A 7,249-nucleotide genomic window follows, 5' to 3' on the forward strand; every position below is an offset into this window, starting at 1 on the left:
TCTGATACGTCTGTTGTTTCTCTCAAGAATGCATACTGCAGGAGCATGAATGACTGCAGAAAAGCTACGAAGAACAACCCGCTCCCTGCCCCCATATACACTCTACATAGAGGGGACTGTTGAGGTGACTCTCCTTAGCTTGTCTTGCTACAGAGCAAGGACCAAAACATTTCAGAATGTTTGAAAAGACTGGAAGGGTCACTAAAATCCACCCCACCTCTCATCTTATGGATGAGGAAATTGCAAATTGAAGCCTAAGTCAGGAAGTGATACGTTCAAAGTCATACGGTTGATCAGGTCTTTGAATCCTGACTTCAAATTAATGCTTGACATAAGCCCTTCTACATGAGCTCTCCTTGGGAAAAGCAGAAAGCTCTCTCATTTTCTTTTTTTTTTTTTTTTTTTGTTGAGACGGAGTCTCGCTCTGTCACCCAGGCTGGAGTGCAGTGGCCAGATCTCAGCTCACTGCAAGCTCCGCCTCCCGGCTTTACGCCATTCTCCTGCCTCAGCCTCCCAAGTAGCTGGGACTACAGGCACCTGCCACCTCGCCCGGCTAGTTTTTTGGGTTTTTTTTTGTATTTTTTTTTTTAGTAGAGACAGGGTTTCACTGTGTTAGCCAGGATGGTCTCGATCTCCTGACCTCGTGATCCGCCCGTCTCGGCCTCCCAAAGTGCTGGGATTACAGGCTTGAGCCACGGCACCCGGCCGCTCTCTCATTTTCTTCTCTGGTTTCCTAATTTGTGCAACTATACCTCTCCTGTGTGGTGGCCCACACATATTGGGCTTTTTAGTGACGATCGTGAAGATGGAAAAACTGCTCTGATAACTGAAACTGAATTTTGCACCATGGTTTTATTTGACCTTGAGCAGGGAAGAAAATTTGGAGTCTTGTCCTTGCTTGCCTTCAAGGATTCAACTTCTAGTGGAGCTTCTTATCATCTGGGTTGTACCAGTCATCTTTGGATTTTAAGTTTGCCAGAACTCCACTAGGAATTCACTCTTTTGGAGGGGAGAAAATGGGGCAACATTTACATATGATCACATAAAATGTGAGTATTTGAAAAAAATTTTAAGGAAGAGGAGTTAGTTGAGATAATGTGTATATCAATTAGGATTCTATATTGTGAATAGCAAGATATTGTTTTCAATCTGGTTTGAATAATACAAATAAATTTGTTGGTCCATCAGCTGAAATAGTTTAAAGATAACTTCAGGTGAAATGTGATCCAAGGATCAAAGGAAATCCTATTTCTCATCTCTGGCTTCTTGGAGTTGGTGCTATTTTTAGTTAGGCTTCTGGGGTCACAAGATGGCTTCAGCAGGTCTCATGACCGTCTTTCTCCTTGTTTGTACCCATTAGAAAATAGTTTCTCTCTCACAGAAGCACCAGCAGAGAAAGGAATCCAAGAAATATATCTTCACATCTTATCAACCCTGATTTGGGATCAAATCAAATCAGTGCCGCATCTAGAATCTGGGATAGAGGAAGTCCTCCAAAACCACAGGACTGAGACCAGACAAGGGGTGGATTCATTTAGGAGAAATGAGATCACTGTTGACAAGAGAAGGGACAGTGGTCCCGGGGAGACCATCGATAGTGGTTAACCAGCATGTGCAAGGGAGGTGGGAAAGGCAGGAAAGAATATCTTTATTTACCAGCATAATTTCCAGCTTTTGTAAAAAAGACTGGAGTAACAGACACAATGCAAATCCCCACAATGACCAAAAATGGCAGTCAATGAGGATTTATCACAGCAGATTCTGTCCTCCAAACCTTATTTATTTCTGGAACAATTTAAATGGCCCTTTGCTAGCAGGAGAGAAATTAGGAGGCTGAGAATTAAAGCAAGGTGGGGGAGGTGGTAGGAAGAGAAAATGTCTGTGCTGAAAAGGGATCTCAGAGATAATCTGGTGGGTGTGGGGCGAACGGTGGCTCACACCTGTAATCCGAGCACTGTGGGAGGCCAAGGTGGGTGGATCACCTGAGGCCTGGAGTTTGAGACCAGCCTGGCCAACATGGTGAAACCCCGTCTCTACTAAAAATACAAAAATTAGCAGGGTTTGGTGGTGTGTGCACGTAATTCCAGCTACTCAGGAGGCTGAGGCAGGAGAATCGCTTGAACCTGGGAGGGAGAGGCTGCAGTGAGCCGAGACCACGCCGCGTAATCCAGCTTGGGCGACTCAACGAGACTCCATATCAATCAATCAATCCATCAATAAAATAGAGATAATCTATTGTCAAACTTGTTTTAGAAGAATCTGAGGCTCTGGAAGGTCACAACCATATCCAAGATTGAGAAACTTTGCATAAAAATATTTTTTTTTCTTTTTAGGAAACCTGGACTGCATTTCTCAAACGAACCTTTGCAGAACACACGTTGCTTCAGATGTTGCCTGTTTCTGTACAGCTCAAGAACTAAAAATGGTTTTGACATTTTCAAATGGTTAGGAAAAGAATCCAAAGAAGACTAATATTTTGTGACATATAAAAATTATACAAAATTCAAACATCAGTGTCCACAAATAAAATTTTATGGGAGGGACTGGCAAACCTTTTCTTTAAAGGGTCGGACAGTAAATATTTAGGTTTTGCAAGCCATATGATTTCTGTCACTATTGTCTGCCTCTGTCTTTGTAACATAAAAGCAGCCATAGACAATATGTAAACAAATGAATATAGCTGTGTTCTGATAAAATTTAATTTGCCACATAGAAATTTAAATTTCATGTAACATTCAAATATTACAAGGTATTAGTCTTCTTTTCATATTTTTTCAGCCATTTAAAAATGCAACAACATTTCTTGGCTGGTAACCTGCACAAAAACAGGTGAGTGGCCAGAATTGGCCTGCATGAGCCATGCTTTGCAGGCTCCTGTTGTATTGCCTGCCTTGGCACCACAGTGGCAAAGCTGAGTAGCTGTGACAGAGACCACATGGCCTACAAAACCTGAAATATTTACTAGTTGGCCTTTTACAGAAAATGTTTGCTGACTCTGACTCTAGAAGGGTTCTTTTACACTGTAATTTACACGCCATGCAAAGCACCTGGGAATCCTGTTAAAATGCAGACTAAGTCTGGGTCAGAGATTCTGCATTGCAACAAGTTCTCAGGTGATGCTGAGTTGTTGGTCCACGGACCGCATTTGGAGGATTTTTCATTTACTCTTCTAATATCCTGTTATCAAACACCTCAGAGTATCTCCTCTCTGGGCACACCCCACTTGTTGAATTAGAATCATTTTTGCAGGGGGATAAGAATCTGCATGTGAAATAAGTTCTCCTCTGATTCTTTTGAGAACCATTGATACATTGATCTGGATTTTTGTTTGTTTGTTTGTTTTTTGTTTTTTTTTGCGATGGAGTCTTACTCTGTCACCCAGGCTGGAGTGCAGGGGCATGATCTCGGCTCACTGCAACCTCCACCTCCCGGGTTCAAGGGATTCTCCTGCCTCAGCCTCCTGAGTAGCTGGGATTACAGGTTTGCACCAGCATGCTCAGCTAATTTTTGTATTTTTTAAGTAGAGACAGAGTTTCACCATGTTGGTCAGGCTGGTCTCAAACTTCTAATTTTGTGATCCACCCGCCTTGGCCTCCCAAAGTGGTGGGATTACAGGCGTGAGCCACCATGCCTGACTGATCTAGATGCTTTAACAGAGATTCAGTGACAAATTCATGGAGGACTGGGTATTATTAGCCAGACAGTTAACCTTGGTGCTGATGGGATTTGGGTAACTTTTGTTTGACAAATAATTAATAGCATATTTAAAAAAGTCATTAACATCTAATTATTATGGCTGAAGGATTATTTATTCTTTGGTTAATCTCCAGAGAATGAATGCTGCTTATAGCATCTTGATTTTACATGAAGGCAGTGACTTAGGCATGCTGATTGCAAGCAAATTGATACCATCTTTCCCATTTGAATTGTGCATTTAGGACCTGCCAGATCTCTTCATGTACAGATAGGTTTAAAGAGGAGAGATTGGGTTTTATATCCTCCATGTAGTAGCAAACCAATCCTTTCTATAAAACTCCATTAAGTCCTTTTACTGTTTCCTTTCTCTTTCCTTCCTCCCCCCATTTTCTCCTTTCTTTGATGGACAATTATCTCAAATTTTTTATCTTTATTTCCAACTGTGGAAAACTTCTGAAGAAATAACCTTTCAAAAACATGCAACTCTTATATTAGAGCTAAGAAAGAGAGGAATGAAGGGACATTAATGAACATGAGGCTTGGGGTTGACAGAATGTGAATCAAAACTTTGGTTTCAGTTACAGCAAGGAGCAGACAGCCTGAGAACCTGGAAGGATGGAGAACTGAGCAGCTGTGGAAACAGAACACTCATGTCCCTAATTGAGAGGGAAATCTGCATTGTGACGTGTGATGTGTCAGACACCCTGTTCAAACCACATTCGTGATGCTGTGGATCACATGACTGGAAAAGCACTACTGGTTTTCCTCTTTTTTATGCTTGTGAATGACTGAAAGCCAGCTCTCTCATTGATCTGTGCACTTGATTGTGTAAGCCAGGACTGTGAGGACCATCTGCTTCTTACACGACAGAAGGTAAGTGGAGGGAAACATTTTATTTAGAGGCTACATAGAAGTTCAAGGCATGTTGAGGCATTACCAAGCTAGGTAATCTAGGAATTACCATTAATCTAGGTTCTAGTTACTTCAGATGAGGCCTTCATAGGCATTTTTATTTTCATTTAAATCAGCAGAATTTCTTTGGAAAAGAGAAAGTCAAGTAGATGAAATTTAACAATGACAGTCTTCCTTTGGAAAGGGAAGACTATCTTGAATGTTCTCAAATAGTTGGTGATAGCAAAAAAGTAATAATCTCATACACACACACACACACACACACACACACACCCCTATCTTGTCAGGGCTGGGAATCATGAATACAGAGAGCCTTCTATTCTTGACTTGATGCTTACCACAATGCAGAATGATTAGCCTTCTGGCTTAAAAGGCCTCAGAGTAAAAGAAACCTGAAAATGAAAATCCCCTTAGACCTCTGAGAATAAATTATGTGGATTTGCTAAGTACACAGACTGGCCCTCTTAACAGGGAGATAACCAGTTTAACTATCGCTTTGGAAAGAGAATCCAGGAGGCCAATTACGAGTCCTATTTTACATTAGTGATTTTACGCCAATAAATAGAACCACCTTGAGTCCTTTGTGGGGTGTTGTTTTAAAACAAAAACCAAACAAATTTGAAATCTGTTTACATTTAAAAGATAAAGTAGCAAAGTGTAGTAAAGAGACTGCCAGACTAGGAGTCAGAAAACTAGGATTCTCCTGGCTCCTTCTGAGTGACCCGAGCAGGCCTGGGAACCTTAGTCTTTTTCATCTGTGAAAGGCAGAGAAAAACATCTGCGTAGCCTTCTTCATGGTATTTTAAAAATTAATTGTAGTTAAAGTTCATGGCACTTTTGTGAGGCACAAATGAGATAACAGATATAAAGTTCCCCTTTGGAAATTATAGATGCTAACAAAGGATATTTTGGAAGGTTACAATAGACATATAGAAACTTTAGTTAACAGAATTTACATGACTATTTTGACATTAAAGCATGTTTCATTTCTCTTTCTCCTACTAGCCTCAGTTTTCTTGATATAAAAAATTATATATAATGTCAAAAAGGCTTAGAGATGGATCTTTCCTGATGACTAATTATAGGTTCTGTAGTTGCCAGCCTCCAAGATCACGTCAATGAACGCACTTCCTGGTATGACATCCTTGTGCAGCCTTCTCACCCCTACATTATACTAGGATTGGATTGTGTGACCAAAACAATATAGTAGAGGTGATGGCATGTCGCTTTCGGGATCAGGTTATAAAATACTGCAACTTTTATATATATATGTCTCCCTTCCTCTCTCATCTCTACCTCTGTGGGAAGCAATCTGCGGTATTTTGAGCCGCTCTATGCAGAGGCCCACGTGCCTAGAAAGGGAAGTCTCCTGCCGGTAAACTTAACTTAGAAGCAGATCCTCCAGCCCAAGTCAAGCTTCTAGATGATTTCAATCTTGCCAATCAGCTTGACTGCAACCTCCTGAGAGATCCTGAGCTAGAAACAAGCAGGCAAATTGTACCCAGTTTCCTCAACCTAAGACAGTATGAAACAATAAATGTTTATTATTTTAAGCTGCTATGTTTTGTTATAATTTCTTACACAGCAATAGATAACTTGTATAGGTTCTATCAGGGAAAGAAAATGGCAAAAATGCAGATGATAAATTCTTTTGACCACAAAGAACTTGACCAAGAAAGCCTATTGGGCATATATTTCATTACTCATCAGTTTAGCTATGATAAGGATTTGAGAGGCAAAATGTCAATAGACAGTAGTTTAAACTAATGACATATTTTGATGTTGCTGTTGCCCTGATGAATCATAGCACACAGTCGAGGCTACTGTGCAGCGTGGGAAGTGGAATTCACTGAGGAACAACATATTTTCATGTTTTAGCTATGCTCTAGTCAGGAACACAGAGCTCATACAGTAGCTCAATAGAGGGAATTTAACATGGGGATCCAGACACAGAGATTGAAAAAGTCAAAAGCCAAATAGGGAATGGGGAGGCAACCCAGATTAGCAATAACAAGAAACTTCTATTACTTCTGTAACTGGAGAAACTAGGTGAACCATGTGACAGGGACTGGAATGACAATGAAAGCTATGAGGCTAGAGATGAATGCACAGAGAAGCAGCCACTGCTGGAGATGCTGCCCTAATTGGAGGGAGATGGGGAGAAATGCTTCCACAGGTGGCTTAATCTTCTGCCTGTCTCCACCATTGGTCAACTAACAAGAACCCATTTATAAAGAGAACCTTGAAAATGTAATCTGCCAAATTCACCCCCTTATGAAACAGAGCAGGAGAAGGGCAGGAAATGGATCAGAGGGCAAACAAATGAGCATCACCATCTGCCACTTCTGCTACTCAGCATCTGTTCTCACTTTCCTATCTACATTTATTTCCCAGACATGCTTCCATCATTCATACCAATGATGACTCTTACCCTCCCTTGAAAGGGAAACACAAAGCTGCATCAGTCATTTCAAAGTCCATGACTACTCATTTCAAAGTGTAGAATTGCCAGGTGATGTACTCTACAGTCATTCTAAGTAATGCAACCACCTCTTCCATATGCCTCCTGCAGTTAATCTCATTCTTTCTAAGCCTTTGATTAATTGGGCAATATTGCCACTGCCTTTGAGTAAGAGTAGAT

Source organism: Trachypithecus francoisi, unplaced genomic scaffold, assembly GCF_009764315.1.
Source record: "Trachypithecus francoisi isolate TF-2019V2 unplaced genomic scaffold, Tfra_2.0 Lachesis_group4, whole genome shotgun sequence".
NCBI lineage: Eukaryota > Metazoa > Chordata > Mammalia > Primates > Cercopithecidae > Trachypithecus > Trachypithecus francoisi.